This window comes from Macaca mulatta, chromosome 6 (assembly GCF_049350105.2).
Source record: "Macaca mulatta isolate MMU2019108-1 chromosome 6, T2T-MMU8v2.0, whole genome shotgun sequence".
NCBI classification, from domain to species: Eukaryota; Metazoa; Chordata; class Mammalia; order Primates; family Cercopithecidae; genus Macaca; species Macaca mulatta.
The window spans coordinates 83,152,059-83,167,910 of record NC_133411.1 but is presented as its reverse complement, the minus strand read 5'-3'; the positions used below and the strand labels follow the sequence as shown (position 1 = coordinate 83,167,910).

The 15,852-nt window shown below is 45.2% G+C and overlaps 1 non-coding gene across 1 annotated transcript; it reads right to left on the bottom strand.

Moving 5' to 3' along the window:
- Positions 1-15,488: 15,488 nt before the first annotated feature.
- LOC114679180 (small nucleolar RNA U13) lies at positions 15,489-15,592 on the bottom strand. Its single transcript, XR_003730855.1, has one exon. It is a non-coding gene; the product is annotated as a small nucleolar RNA U13 (small nucleolar RNA).
- Between the last annotated feature and the right edge of the window lie 260 nt (positions 15,593-15,852).

Here is a 15,852-nt window from a genome sequence, read left to right as displayed (position 1 = left end):
GTATCTATTGGGGTTTTTTGGCTGTCTGTGGCCCCACTTGAATATAAACTCCATGAAGTCAGGGATTCTGTTCACAGCTGTATCCTCAGCTCCTTGGCCCCTGCGTGGTACATGGTAGACACTCCATGAAGATTTACTGGATGACTTCTGATGTTGAAAAATACTTTATGCAGGAATGTTAGGGGTGTGACCATTTTTCCTGCTCCTTTGAATAACTAGGTCACTAGGAGTTAAAAAGAAAGGCAAACATGGCTGGGCATGATGGCTCACGCCTGTAATCCCAGCACTTTGGGAGGCCGAGGCAGGCGGATCACCTGAGGTCAAGAGTTCGAGACCAGCCTGGCTAACATGGTGAAACCCCGTTTCTACTAAAAATACAAAAATTTAGCCTGGCGTTGTGGGGTGTGCCTCTAATCCCAGCTACTCGGGAAGCTGAGGCAGGAGAATCGCTTGAACCCAGGAAGTGGAGGTTGCAGTGTGCCGAGATCGCACCATTGCACTCCAGCTTGGGCAAAAAGAATGAAATTCCATCTCAAAAAAAAAAAAAAGAAAGGCAAATGCGTGTTTCCTAGAAGTTGTTGCCTGAAACACAGAAAACAGCTGCCTTTTTAATCTTACCACAGGATCATGTCTAAAGGCATCTATTTGGGGCCTGAGTGTGCATGTACAAGGAGTCCAGCGGCGCTTCACCTGGGTCTGCAATGCCCTAGCTGGTCTCTTCTGCCCATGGTTTTCTCATGCTCCCCTACCTACCCCAACACTCTCACACCGACCTCCTTGTCCTCTGAGTCTCACTGCTTATAGAGTCCTGATGGTCCGTGCCCAACTTCTCTCTCCCTTCCCCCATCAGCTTTTCCTCTCTTCACTCTCAGCTCTTTCTCTAGACCCTTTCAAAGTCATTTATAAGCCTGCATGACACATGTTTTTGTTTCCACATGTCTTTGTGCCCCTCCTCACCAAACCTCTTAAGACCATGAAGCAGGCCGGGCACGGTGGCTCATGCCTATAATCCCAGCACTTTGGGAGGCTGAGGCGGGCAGATCACCTGAGATCAGGAGTTTGAGACCAGCCTGACCAACACGGAGAAACCTTGTTGCTACTAAAAATACAAAATTAGCCCGGCGTGGTGGCACATGCTTGTAATCCCAGCTACTAGGGAGGCTGAGGCAGGAGAATCGCTTGAACCTGGGAGGTAGAGGTTGTGGTGAGCCGAGATCGTGCCATTGCACTCCAGCCTGGGCAACAAGAGCGAAACTCCGTCTCAAAACAAAACAAAACAAAACCAGACCATGAAGTATTTGAAGTTGGGGGTTGTATCTTACTCATCTTTATATCCTTAACCCGTAATACAGTACCTGGCACATTGTAGATGCTCAAAACCTGTTTGCTGAATGACTGAATAAACTCTCCATTGTTGACAAGCTGACTCCCCAGGACAGGCTGAGCTCATTCTTGGCAAAGATGTGCTGCAACATGGCCTCCAACCAGCATGCCCTGCCTTTCATTTCTACACACATAAGACCACCTTCAATAGCTAACTCTTAATTAAACAAGATATTTGGGCTCACTAAGCATTTATTGTCTATTTATAATGTTCTGGTACTGTACCTAGCAGTTGATAAAGATAAGTTGGTGCCTGATTTATTGGTCCAAGGTACATCAGCTACCATTTCTTCATTAGGCCTCTCTTTATAACTCAAAACAATGCACACCTTCCCCACATCAGAGGGTGCACAGCACGGAGGATTGGTTTCAGGCAGAGGAAGTAAAGCTCTGTGTGTGGTTAGGACAGTGGTATGTAAGGGCTGGAGTCAGACTGCCTCGTTCAAACCCAGTTTTCCTAATAGCTTTCTTCATAAGGTTATTGGGAAGATTAAATGAGATAATGTGTCCAAAGGACATAGATTATGACAGTGCCTGTAATCCCAGCACTTTGGGAGGACGAAGTAGGAAGATCACTGGAGGCCAGGTAGGTGGGGGAGCATGAGAAGACAATACCGACCTGGCCAACATAGCGAGACCCTATCTCTTTAAGTTAAAATTTTTTAATGAAAAAATGTTTAAAAAGAAGAAAAAAAAAAGGACATAAATTATGACCAACAAATGCTAGCTGTTATTATCATCACAGATTAGACCTTTGATCCTTTGATATGAGATTCTACTTTATGAGGTATTGTGGTTCCTCCTCCTCCTCCTCCGCCTTGGCCTCCGCCGCCTGGGCCTCCGACTCCGCCTCCGCCTCCTCTGCCTCCTCCTCCCGCCCTTCCTTCTTTTTGCGACGCAGTCTAGCTCTGTCGCCCGGGCTGGAGTGCAGTGGCTTGATCTCTACTCACTGCAAGCTCCGCCTCCCGGGTTTATGCCATTTTTCTGCCTCAGCCTCCCGAGTAGCTGGGACTACAGGCGCCCGCCACCTTGCCCAGCTAGTTTTTTTTTGTTTTTTTTTTTTTTTTTTTTTTTTTTTTTTAGTAGAGATGGGGTTTCACTGTGTTAGCCAGGATGGTCTCCATCTCCTGACCTCGTGATCCGCCCATCTCGGCCTCCCAAAGTGCTGGGATTACAGGCTTGAGCCACTGCGCCCGCCGAGTTTGTATTATTTTAAAGAAAAAAGATAAGCCGGGTGTGGTGGCTCATGGCTGTAATCCCAGCACTTTGGGAGGCTGAAGCCTGCAGATTGCTTGTGGTTGGGAGTTCAAGATCAGCCTGACTAACACAGTGAAACCCTGTCTCTACTAAAAATACAAAAATTAGCCGGGCATGGTGGCGGGCACCTGTAGTCCCAGCTACTTGGGAGGCTGAGGCAGGAGAATCATTTGAACCTGGGAAGTGCAGGTTGCAGTGAGCTGAGATTGCATCACTGCACTCCAACCTGGGTGACAGAGACTCCGTGGAAGGGAGGGGGAGGGGAGGGGCGGGGAAGGGATGGAAGGGAAGGGGGAAGGGAGCAATAAAGATAAATAAAAAAGAAAAACGATAAATAAAAAAGCAGGGCCTTCACTATTATGAGACAAGATTAAACTCGCCTGAACTTACAAAAAGAATATAAGACTGGGTGCCATGGCTCATGGTTATAATCCTAGTACTTTGGGAGACCAAGGTAGGAGGATCGCTTGAGCCCAGGAGTTTGGGACCAGCCCAATCAACATACTGAGACCCCCATCTCTACAAAAGATAGAAAACATTAATCCCAGCTACTTGGCAGGCTGAGGGGGGAGGATCGCTTGAACCCAGGAAGTTGAAGTTGCAGTGAGTCATGGTTGTACCACTGCACTCCAGCCTGGCCAACAGAGTGAGACCCTGTCTCGAAAAAAAAAAAAAATGTAATTTATAAGATTGTTAAAACAAATTTGAATGGTGGTTCATGCTTGTAATCCCAGCACTTTGGGAGGCCAAGGCGGGTGGATCACGAGGTCAGGAAATCGAGACCATCCTGGCTAACATGGTGAAACCCCGTCTCAACTAAAAATACAAAAAATTAGCCAGGCATGCTGGCATGTGCCTGTAGTCCCAGCTACTCGGGAGGCTAAGACAGGAGAATCACTTGAATCCGGGAGGCAGAGGTTGCAGTTAGCCAAGATCGCGCTCACTACAGCCTGGGTGACAGAGTGAGACTCCATCTCAAAAAAATTAAAAAAATAAAAATAAAAACAACTTTGATGACATAGTATGCTAATTTACATGCATTTTCTCTCGTTTCCCTCTCTCTGCACAGTTAACAATGAAGTCAGCATTCACATTTCTATGGCTTTGAATATATGTCTAGTGTTTTGAAAGAGCAGCTATTTCCAAGATTGTGTTTTAGGATCTGATAATATATTGTCAGAGGCGTTTAAACCAGAGCAACTCCATCTTGAATAGGGCTGGGTAAAATGACGCTGAAAACTGAGCTGCATTCCCAGATGGTTGAGGCATTCTAAGTCACAGGATGAGATATGAGGTCGGCACAAGATACAGGTCATAAAGACCTTGCTGATAAAACAGGCTGCAGTAAAGAAGCCGAAACCGGCCGGGGGCAGTGGTGCATGACTGTAATCCCGGCACTTTGGGAGGCCGAGGAGGGCAGATCACTTGAGGTTGGGAGTTCGAGACCAGCCTGGCCAACATGGAGAAACTCTGTCTCTACTGAAAATACAAAATTAGCCGGGCGTGGTGGCACATGCCTGTAATCCCAGCTACTCGGGAGGCCGAGGCAGGAGAATTGCTTGAACCCAGGAGGCGGAGGCTGTGGTGAGCTGAGATCACACCATTGCACTCCAGCCTGGGCAACAAGAGCGAAACTCCGTCACAAAAAAAAAAAAAAAAAAAAAAGAAGCCAAAACCCCCCAAAACCAAGATGGCCACGAGAGTGACCTCTGGTCATCCTCACTGCTATGCTCCCACCAGTGCCAGGACAGCTTACAAATGCCATGCCAACATCAGGAAGTTACCCTATATGGTCTAAAAAGGGGAGACATGAATAATCCACCCCTTGTTTAGCATATCACCAAGAAATAACCAGGCCGGGTACAGTGGCTCACACCTGTAATGTCAGCACTTTGGAAGGCCAAGACGGGCAGATCACCTGAGGTCAGGAGTTCAAGACCAGCCTGGCCAACATAGTGAAACCCCATCTCTACTAAAAAAAATACAAATATTAGCTGGACATGGTGACGGGCGCCTGTAATCCCAGCTACTCCGGAGGTTGAGGCAGGAGAAACACTTAAACTTGGGAGGCGGAGGTTGCAGTGAGCCGAGACTGGGCCATTGCACTCTAGCCAGGGCAACAAGAGTGAAACTCCATCTTAAAAAAAAAAAAAAAAAAAAGATAAAAAGAAAAAGCCATAAAAATCGGCTCTGTCTATGGAGTGGCCATTATTTATTCCTTTACTTTCCTAATAAACTTGCTTTCACTTTACTCTATGGACTCGCTCTGAATTCTTTCTTGCATGAGCTCCAAGAACCCTCTCTTGGGGTCTGGATTGGGACCCCTTTCCTGTAACAATATCACACCGAAAGGCAAGCTTAGGAGCCTGGAAGACTTCACTCAGTGTGAAAGAAGTCTCTCTCAAGGGGTGATCCTCTAAGAATGCTTTCCTATCATCTTTGGTCAGAATAATTCTTTGCTTAATTGATTTTTCTTATTCATTATGAAACATAGTAGGGCGAGAATTAAATCAAGGAAGCAGGAAGGAAGGGAACCATCCAAGGAAGGGATGAAGGAGGCAGACGGGGAAGGGGAAGAAGACAGATGGGAATGAAGAAAATGGGCCAGAAAGAGGAAACTGATGAGGAGAAGAAGGGAAAAGAGGCAGTAGATAAACCAGGAGGGCTTGGGCCTTGGTCTAGAGAACTGGTGAAAGAGGCTTTTGTTGCTGTTGTGAAGCGGGGCCCATTCAAGTCTTCCCTGCTCCCTGAAGCATCTCCAGCCCTGTCTGGTGTTTATCTCTTCTGAGCTCTGAACTCTGGTCCAGCTCTCTTTCCCTGAGCTCCATCCTCATCAATCTGATCTCCATCTAGGTGTCTAGTAGATATCTCCAATGCATCTGACCTTCCCCAACCCTATGGAAGCTCTGTGAGGCAGAGATTTGGTGTTGGTTTGTTCACTGCTGTATCCCAGAAGCATGCTTGGCACCAAGCAGACATTCAATAACTATTAGTTGAGTGGATGAATTAATAAACTCCTGTAGCAGCAACAGTCAAAAGTACACAATATGCTTTTACTGCATTGGCATGCTGATGTTTCCTGCTCGTTTAATGTTCCCAGCAGAACTGCAAAAACCCTTTAAGATCAGGGACCCTGTGCTTTTATATTCCCATTGGTGTTTAGCACAAAGCTGTGCCCATAGGTGATTTGTTGACTGATTAAACAGCAAGTCCCACCAACAGTACAAGCTCATGGCTAGAGCCGCCTTTCTCAAATAGTAGGAACCACATACTAACTCAAGAAAAAAAAAATGTTAATTCATATCCAGAAATGTCTAAGCACTTCGGCTTGAGCCTTGTGACTTGTTAGTGGTATAATACTTTTCCTGTGTTTGATTCTCATCCTCTTTAATAGAGTATGTCTCATTTACACATCTGGATTTTAAGCAGAGTTTTTGAGTCTTATTCTCCTTCTATCCAGCCTTCAGTGGCTCACCAGCACAATGTGAGCACACAGGTAGAGCTCAGCCCAGTTCTGCCTGTGGGCTTCTGACTTTGATTAAACATAGAGGCCATGCAGTGCTGGAGGCCCCTTGCATACGATGGTACAAATCCTTCAAATCCCTGCTAGGCTGAAAGATGGGGTTCTGATTTGCTGCTAGTGACATCACCCTTCTGGTAACCTTCCTCTCCAGATGTGCCTCTGCCTGTTTATCTTAGAGCCTCATTTCACAGCAGCAAAAAGACACAACAGGAAGCAAATGTCTGAAGCTGTTGCCATCCATTCCAGTGTCTCATAGCCTATCTTTGACACAAGAGCAGCTCAGAGTCAATTATGTTGGATTCATTCACTAGGAACTTTTTCCCACCACAGTCCTTGTTGTGGGTGGAGCAGTCTTTTGTTCTAGCTGGTTTGCTGTCTCTGTGGAATTGCTATCAGAATGGCTGTTTGCTATTGCAATGACTAAGAGCTGCATCATCGCTAGGTTAGGAAGCAATTATCTGAAAACAAATTCATTTCCTGAGTCATGTAGCTGATTTAGCCTGTGCCACTCTTTCCCCCTTCCACCCACCAACATTTCACCAGTTAAACAACCAAAATGTCCTATTCGTACCTCCTGCTCTATTTGTCAGGAGATTATATATCTGATTTAGATGGATCAACAGAGTTATTACTTTTCTCTGTGTTACTCAATCTGTCCTATTCTAATCCCAGATTTATTTTCAAAAGACACATGGTTTTCTGGATTAGTTTATTTGGCTTTCACTCCTTTGTGTGCTGAGTGACTAACATTGCATTCATGAGCTCAGCATCCTTGCTTCCTTCTTTCTGCCTTGTTTTAAAGGTATGAATACTTTCACATCTTCTTCATATTCTGTATTCGTTTCCTGTGACGGCAGTAACAAATTACCATAAACTAGATGGTTTAAAACAACAGAAATATATTCCCTCACTGTTCTGGAAGCCAGAAGTCTGAAATCTGTATCACTGGGTGGAAGCGAGCTGTCAGCAGGGCTGTGGGCCTTTGGAAGGCTCTAGGGAAAATCTGCTTCTTGTCCCTTCCAGCTCCTGCAGCTGCAGGCATTCCTTGACATGTGGCCGTATTATTCTAATTTCTGCCTTGGTGGTCACATTGCCTTCTCTCTTTCTGTGCGTCTAATCTCCGTTTGCCTCGCTTGCGCAAGGACACTTGTGATGGTCCACCCAGATAATCAGTGATAATCTCCCCATGGCAAGATCCTTAAATTAGTCACATATACAAAACCCATTTTTCCTTATACGGCAACATTTACAGGTGCTAGGGATTAGGGACTGCTATCTCTGGATGACCATTATTCAGCCAACCACACTTTCAATTCCCTGCTCTCCACAATGCCCACAGTATTTTGTATGTAGTTTAAAAAGTTGGTGAGGAAGATAAGGAAAGGAAGAACAAAATAAAGGAAATAGAGGATAGTCAAAGAGGATTTTTTTGTAATCCTAGCACTTTGGGAGGCCGAGGTGGACGGATTACCTGAGCTCAGGAGTTCGAGACCAGCCTGGGCAACACGGTGAAACCTCGTCTCTACTAAAAGACAAAAAATTAGCTGGGTGTGGCGGCGTGTGTCTGTAGTCCCAGCTACTCAGGAAGCTGAGGCAGAATGGAGGCAGAAGTTGCAGTGAGCCGAGATTGTGCCACTGCACTCTGTCAGGTCTCTGAGCCCAAGCCTGCAGGTATACATCCAGGGGGCCTGAAGCAACTGAAGAATCACAAAAGAAGTGAAAATGGCTGGTTCCTGCCTTAACTGATGCCATTACCTTGTGACATTCCTTCTCCTGGACAATAAGTCTCTGGAGCTCCCCACCAAGCATCTTGTGACCCCCACCCCTGCCAGCAAGAGAACAGCCCCCTTTGATGGTAATTTTCTACTTCCTACCCAAATCCTATAAAACTGCCCCACCCCTAACTCCCTTTGCTGACTCTCTTTCGGACTCAGCCCACCTGCACCCAGGGGATTAAAAAGGTTTATTGATCACACAAAGCCTGTTTAGTGGTCTCTTCACACGGACGCGCGTGACACACACCAGCCTGGGTGACAGAGCGAGACTCTGTCAGAAAAAAAAAAAAAAAAAAAAGAGGCCGGGTGCGGTGGCTCATGCCTGTAATCCCAGCACTTTGGGAGGCCGAGGCGGGCAGGACACGAGGTCAGGAGATGGAGACCATCCTGGCTAACACGGTGAAACCCCGTCTCTACTAAAAATACAAAAAAATTACCTGGGTGTGGTGGCGGGCGCCTGTAGTCCCAGCTCCCCCGGAGGCTGAGGCAGGAGAATGGAGTAAACCGGCAGGCGGAGCTTGCAGGGAGCCGAGGTCTTGCCACTGCACTCCAGCTTGGGGGACAGAGACTCCGTCTCAAAAAAACAAAGAAAAAAAGAGGGTTTTTTTGTTTGTTTGTTTGTTCGTTTTTTTTTGGCTGTGATTTCCTTTTAGCAATAGAGTGGTCTTCCTGGCATGGGCTCCCGCTTCCTGCTTCCTGGGGAAATATGAGCTTGCAGGAGGTACCCTACTCTGGCAGCCAAAGGAAGCACAGACATTCATTTCCCCTTCTCCTTGGTAGTCAGGGCACTGGCATATGATACTGGCTACACCAATCAGACATTCCTACCCAGGATTTTTGACTTTTGAGGGCTTTAGTACCTGCGTGTCAAGAGAATGACAGATTGTTTCTAAGATGGCAGGGTCAAGAGTCCAGGAGCAGCAACGGCCCGTGTCTGGCGGCTATGGCAGTGGCACTTGCCTCCCACTCTGACTGTTGCAGTGGCAAGGTCTGTCCGAGTTCTTTCTCTGCTTTTTGGTCTCCCCAGGTTCCTGCTCACTCCCCTACCCTGGTTCTCCCACATTCCTGCATATTCAGTGAACTGCTGAATACCCAGCCAGGACATTCCTTTTCTGTTTAAGTTAGCCCCCAATTTGGCCCCTGGTGTTTGTAACCAGGAACTCCCCTGACTTAGAAACTACCAGTGGAAAGGCTCTATTTTTACTTATTTATTTGAAAGGCTTTATTTATTTATTTATTTTTGAGACAGAGTCTCGCTCTGTTGCCCAGGCTGGAGTGCAGTGGTGCGATCTTGGCTCACTGCGGCCTCCACCTCCTGGGTGTAAGCGATTCTGCTGCCTCAGCCTCCTGAGTAGCTGAGATTACAGGTGCTTGCCACCATGCCCAGCTAATTTTTGTATTTTTAGTGGAGACGAAGTTTCATCATATTGGCCAGGCTGGTCTTCTGACCTCAAGTGACCCACCCGCCTCAGCCTCCCAAAGTGCTGGGATTACAGGCGTGAGCCATCGCACCTGGCTATTTATGTAATTTTGAAAGGTCAACTAATATAAAGAGAAAATTAAAGGAAAACATTTGTATAAAATAACTATTTGTATATAAAATAATACTATACATAATTAAAGGAAATAATATTTATATAAAAATGTGTACTCCGACATGTAAATGCATGCGTGTGACTACATTAGAGGACCCCACAAATTTACAGCAGGGCCTGACCATGCCTTACTGAATGGAAACACAGGTCACACACCAGTCATAAAGTTTGGATTAAAGGCCTCTGACAAATGAAAGACACAGATGCATATATACCTACTCGTAGATGCATGCACAGAACAGGAAACTAGAAGAATGCTCCGTAACATGCTGGCCAAGGTTACCTCTGAGGAAGGAAGTGGCTGGAAGTTGTGAAGAGGAAAGAGGGACTTTCACATTTTGCTCTGTCTTTTTGCATCCTTTGCATTTTTTATTTTTACTTTTAGAGACAGGGTCTATCACCCAGGCTGGGGTGCAGTGGCATTATAGTTCACCATAGCCTCAAACTCTCAGCCTCAAGTGATCCTCTTGCCTCAGCCTCCCACAAAACTGGGACTACAAGCACATGCCACCACACTGGCTAATTTTTATTTATGTATTTTTTTGTAGAGATGGGATCTCACTATGTTGCCTGAGCTCATCTTGAACTCCTGGCCTCAAACAATCCTCTCACTTCAGCCTCCCAAATTGCTGGGATTAGAGGCACGAGCCACTGTGCCTGGCCCAATCTGCATCTTTAATAAAATCAGTGCATTCCTTTTGTCATAAAACCGTGAAAGGGAGGAAGGAAAATGATTGGATTAGCATTGTGTGTGACAAGCATGTGGTAAGTAGTCAGGTGAGAAAAAGTGAAGAAGGGCAGGGTTGGGCAGGTTTAATGATGAAGACGGCAGCTCCAGGGAGGAAAATGCATTGTTTGCTTCCATTGAGGCCATTCAGATGAGTTTGGCAATTAGTGGCTGTGTGATCCTGAGCAAAGTCACCTGTCAGGTGTGTTATCCTGAGGCCATGGCGCTGCCTTATGTATAGCATCACACTGTTGTTTGTATTAATACTACTACTACCCATAGGGCAGAAATCCTTATCTATGGAGCTGGCAGCCGTGTCCAAATAGCCAAGCATCCAAGTGGTCCTGCCCCCATCATCTAGGGCTGTCTGATTGTAATTCACTTGCAATGTGATCTCTGCAAGCCAAATGCCTGGAGGACCTTCATTCTTTGGTCTATTCAAGTGACATTAATTGACTACAAAGCTAAATAGAATAATTATTTGCTCACCAAAATGCATGTTTTGAAAATGGCAGTGGATTTAAATTCCTACTCTATGACTTACTAAATATTCTCTGAGTTTTTGTTTCCTTATCTATAAAATGAGGATAACATATATTTACTGCATACGGCATGTTAGGAGAAATAAATAACAATGTATATCAAGCTCACATTAGAGTCCCTATTACACTTTAGGTCACTATTATTATTATTATTATTAGAGATGGGGTCTTGCTCTGTCACCCAGCTGGAGTGCAGTGGTGTGATCTATATGTGGGACTATAGGTGTGAGCCTCTGTGCCGGGCTAATTTGGTGTTTATTAGTGTTGTGATCTCCAATTTTATAGCATGGGCATTGCTATGATCTGAATGGTTATGTCCCCACAAAATTCATCTGTTAAAATCAAACCCCCAATGCAATGCTATTGGAAGGTGGGGTCTTTTGGGAGGTGATTAGATCATGAGGACTATGCCCTTGTGATGGATATTAGTGCCCTTATAAAAGAAGTGTGGCTGGGCATGGTGAGTCATGCCTGTAATTCCAGCACTTTGGAAGGCTGAGGCGGGCGGATCACCTGAGGTCAGGAGTTCAAGATTAGCCTGGCCAACATGGTGAAATTCCGCCTCTACAAAAATACAAAAATTTGTTGGGCATGATGGTGGGTGCCTGTAATCCCAGCTACTCAGGAGGCTGAGGTGGGAGAATCGCTTGAACCTGGGAGGTGGAGGTTGCAGTGAGCCAAGATCGTGCCATTGCGCCATTGCAGGCCATCCTGGGCAACTGAGTGAGACTCCATCTCAAAAAAAAAAAAAAGAAGTGTGAGGGAGCCTGCTTGCCCCTTTTGCCATTCGAGGACACATAGAAGATGCTATCTATGACAAAGTGAGCGCTCACCAGATACCAGATCTGCCAGTCCTTGATCTTGGACTTCCCAGCCTCCAGTACTGTGAGAAATCAATTTCTATTACTAACTATGAGAAATCAATTTTGGTTGCTTATAATTTACCCAGTGTGTGGTATTTTATTATAGCAGCCAAGTTGACTGAGACAGACTTCAAGTTGCTGGGCACTGATATTATAGTTTTCTCTTTTTCCATCTGTCTTAGTTCAGGCTGCTGTAACAAAATACCATGGACTGGATGGCTTATAAACAGTTGTAAATATATATATATCTTATTCTCACCTATTGTCCCTCAATAGATATATATCCTATTGGTACTATATCTCTGGAGAACCCAAATTAATACAATTATGAGTGACAGATTGAAAAGATTATGGATCTCTATTGTGGTCCTCTGAAGATTCCAAATTATTTATTTATTTTATTATTATTATTATTTATTTTATTTTATTTTTTTGAGACTGAGTTTTGCTCTTATTGCCCAGGCTGGAGTGCAATGGTGTGATCTCAGCTCACTGCAACCTCCACCTCCCAAGTTCAAATGATTCTCCTGCCTCAGCTTCCCAAGTAGCTGGGATTACAGGCATGTGCCACCAAGTCTGGCTAATTTTGTGTTTTTAGTAGAGATGGGGTTTCTCCATGTTGGTCAGATTGGTGTTGAACTCCCAACCTCATGTGATCTGCCCGCCTTGGCCTCCCAAAGTGCTGGGATTACTGGCGTGAGCCACTGCGCCCGGCCTATTGTTATTTGGAGGCAGGGACTCACTCAGTTGCCCAGACTGGAGTGCAGGGGCACGATCTCGGCTCACTGAAATCTCTGCCTCTTGGGCTCAAGTGATCCTCCCACCTCAGCCTCCCAAGTAGCTGGGACTATAGGCACACACCACTATGCCCAGCTAATTCTTATATATTTTTGTAGAGATGAAGTTTTGTCATGTTGTCTAGGCTCGTCTTAAACTCCTTGGCTCAAGTCATCTGCCTGTCTCAACCTCCCAAAGTGCTGGGATTACAGGCGTAAGCCACTGCATCTGGCTTACCCAAATTTTTAGTTTAGTAGGCAGTTAACTTGGCTGAACTCAAATTCCGAATTTTGCCTCCCCCATGGTGAGTGAACAGCTGGAGCCTCTGTTTATTTTAGCCTTATCTGAACTGCTTGGAGTCTACCCTGTGCATGCATAGTTGGAGGTCTGCCAGAGACGTGGGTAGCCTCCTGCTAGAGCTGGGAACCAGAGTTGTCAGGTGTGCTATCCTGAGCCAATATATACACATATCTGAATGAATTGGCTCATGTAATTATAGAGGTTGAGAAGTCCCAAGATCTGCAGCTGGCAAGCTGGAGACCCGGGGGAACAAATGATGTAAATTCCAGTCCAAGTCCAAGCCCAAAGACAGAAGCCTAATGTTCCCAGCTCAAAAACAGTCAGCCAGAGAGAACAAATGTTCTATTCAGCCTTTTTGTTGTATTCAGGTCTTCAATGATTGAATAAGGCCCCAAGACATTGGGGAGGGCAATTTGCTTTACTCAGTCAACCTATAGAAATGTTCATCTCATCCAGAAACACCCTCAGCGTTACACTCAGTATGCTTAACGAAATATCTGAGTATCCCATGGTCCAGTCAAGTTGACACATAAAATGCACAGATAAAATCCAGCCTTTTTTTTTGAGACAGAGTTTCGCTCTTGTCGCCCAGGTTGGAGCACAATGGTGCTATCTCAGGTCACTACAACCTCCGCCTCCCAGGTTCAAGCGATTCTCCTGCCTCAGCCTCCTGTGTAGCTGGGGCTGCAGGCCCGCGCCACCACGCCTGGCTAATTTTTGTATTTTTAGTAGAGACAGGGTTTCACCATTTGGCCAGGCTGGTCTCGAACTCCTGACCTCAAGTGATCCCCCCGCCTCGGCCTCCCAAAGTGCTGGGATTATAGGCGTGAGCCACTGCGCCCAGCTAAAATGCAGACTTTTATGGCAGATGAGTGGAAAGGCAAGGGAAGCTGGTTAAAATGAAGATTCTCAGAATCTACCGGTCACCTGCTGAATCTTTGCCCCAAGAAATCTGTGTTTTTACCAAGTTTCTCAGGCCAGGTGTGGTGGCTCATGCCTGTAATCCCAGCACTTTGGGAAGGTGAGGCAAGTGGATCACCTGAGGTCAGGAGTTCGAAACCAGCCTAGCCAATAGGGCAAAACCCTGTCTCTACTAAAAATACAAAAACTAGCCAGGCATGGTGCTGGGCACCTGTAATCCCAGCTACTTGGAGGCTGAGGCAGGAGAATCACTTGAACCTGGGAGACAGAGTTTGCAGTGAACCGAGATTGTACCACTGTACTAGCCTAGGCAACACAGTGAGACTCCATCACAAAAAAAAAAAAAGAAGTTTCTCAAAGATTTCTGATTTACATTATAATAGAACTGCTGCTTGAGATTCTGGAAAGATTCATTAAGTTCATTATATATGGACTTAATGCTCAATCTGAAGGATGTTGGAATAATAAGAATAATCATGGGAAACAGTCAGGGTCTTTCTCCTGATGGCATATGGGGCATTTTCAAGTGGGATGGGAATAGTTAATGTGTGATCTAAGTGTTGATCTAATACAGGGCAGAAACCAATATGAGCAATGCTCCAGGGCACAACCCCTTACTCACCCACACCTCAAAATAATTTTACCAACTGTTCAAAGTCCAAGTGACAAAGGGCGGTGCTGGTTGTCATTGTTCTTGGGTGAGTCATACTATACAGTTTACTAATTCCTCTTCCTCCTCAAAGCTGCCTTTTTCCCATCTTCTAGGGGTTGAGGATTGTTTTTTTTAATCACACTCCACAAATGTGAACGTCTTTTTTCTATCACACTACCAGGATCTCTCTTTCTTCTTTCTCTCTAACTGTGCGTGTGTGTGTTTGCACACGCGTGTGTATGTGTGTTTCTGAATTTTGGACAATTTTTATGAAGTTCTATAGAATGTAATTTTTTTGTGTGTGTATGCACGAGGCCAGGTTTTAAAATATATACATTTATTTAATTTTTTAAATATATGTAAAATTGTTAAAGTATCACATACCTACAAAAAGTGTACATGTCAGCCAGGTGTGGTGTCTCACACCTTTAATCCCAGAACTTTGAGAGGCTGAAGCAGGTGGATCATTTGAGGTCAGGAGTTCAAGACCAGCCTGGCCAACATGGCAAAATCCTGTCTCTACTAAAACTACAAAAATTTGCCAGGCGTGGTGGTGCGCACCTGTAGTCCCAGCTACTGGAGAGGCCGAGGCAGCAGAATCACTTGAATCCGGGAAGCAGAGTTTGCAGTGAGCCAAGATTGTGCCACTGCACTCCAGCCTGGAGGACAGAATGAGAGTCTGTCTCAAAAAAAAAAAAAAAGTACATATAAGTTTGCAGTTTCATAAATTTTTACAAAATTCATATACATAGAACCAGAATTCAAATCAAGAATCAGAATACTACCGGAATCCTGGAAGACTCACTCATGCTGTTTTCCAGTCATGAATTCCCACCCGGGTAATGTGAGCCAAAAATGAAATTATAAGCTCCTCCCCCAAATGACTGAACAGACCCTTCCTCTCCACCAGGAGGATTTCAAACCGGGGTAGGAGGGTCGGCTATGCCTCATTATACTCTACTCCCATTGGAATTCAGGCACAGCTGGCCAGCATTAACATTAAACCAGAGATCTTATGACTGACAAAGCAGACTCTTTGTAGCAATAAAATACCAAATTCCAACCTGATTCTAGTATAGCATCACATTCAGATAGCAGACCCTGAAAGGAATGAAAATCTTTTGCCCCAGAATATATTTCTTTGACATATTTGTATTTATTATTTTTCCTTTATGTCAGACAGGTAATGTGCCAACATCCTAACGAGGTTTGAGGGTGGCACATCTGATGCATGCATGTGAACGCCCTATCATTACACTCTTGAACTACAAAAGGATCGACTTTGACGTATTTTTTAAATGGCTCTGCAAAGCTGTATTTTGTGGGGGAAATTTACTTTCTATAGAGAATCCCCTTCCCTTTCCAAGTCTTTTTCTGATCCTGAAGAGATTGGCCGAGAGACCAGCACCTTTTAAAGTTCTAAATAGAAAACATTTGCCATCTGTTGCCTCTAAGGGTGGTCACCTGTGAGACTTTATCTACATAATAAGAACCTTGCAAATCTCCACAAGTCCTTATCTTAACCCAAACACTCCTT